Below are 599 nucleotides of genomic sequence, written 5' to 3'. Positions count from 1 at the left end.
CACACATTGAACGTTTTGACAAGTTTTGTTTGTTTGTTTTTTGCCTTGGAACGAGCTAATTTATACGAAAATGCATGGAAACCTGTGATATATGACTGCTGACAAACAATTAGATAGCAGATTTTTATATTTAAGTTCAAAAAATGATGTTTTATACATTTGTTTAAACCGTTAGTATCGAATTTAGCCATAAAATATTAATTTTCAAACAGAAATATGAAAATCTGCGATCTGATCTTTTGTCAGCAGTCTTTTATCACTTGTTTGAAGATATTTACGTAAAAGTTTGCTCATTCAAAGACAAATCAATAACAAAAGTTGTAAAAAAGGTTAATCTGTGCAGCTGAGTGCAGCTTTAACGTTTTGACAACTTTTTTTGTCTAGGAACGAGCCAATTTTGACGAAAATCCATAGAAACCAGTTATGTGAGACTGCTGACAAAAAAATCAGATCGCATATTTTTATATTTAAGTACAACAAATGATATTTTATGCATTTCTCTTAAACCGTTAGTAACGGCTTAAGCTATCAAACATTAATTTTCGAACGGAAATATGAAGATCTACGATCTGATTTTTTGTCAGCAATGGTATATCATT

The sequence above is a fragment of the Mya arenaria genome, chromosome 13, assembly GCF_026914265.1.
Source record: "Mya arenaria isolate MELC-2E11 chromosome 13, ASM2691426v1".
NCBI lineage: Eukaryota > Metazoa > Mollusca > Bivalvia > Myida > Myidae > Mya > Mya arenaria.
The sequence above is the reverse complement of the archived record's forward strand: the minus strand, read 5'-3'. Positions refer to the sequence as shown.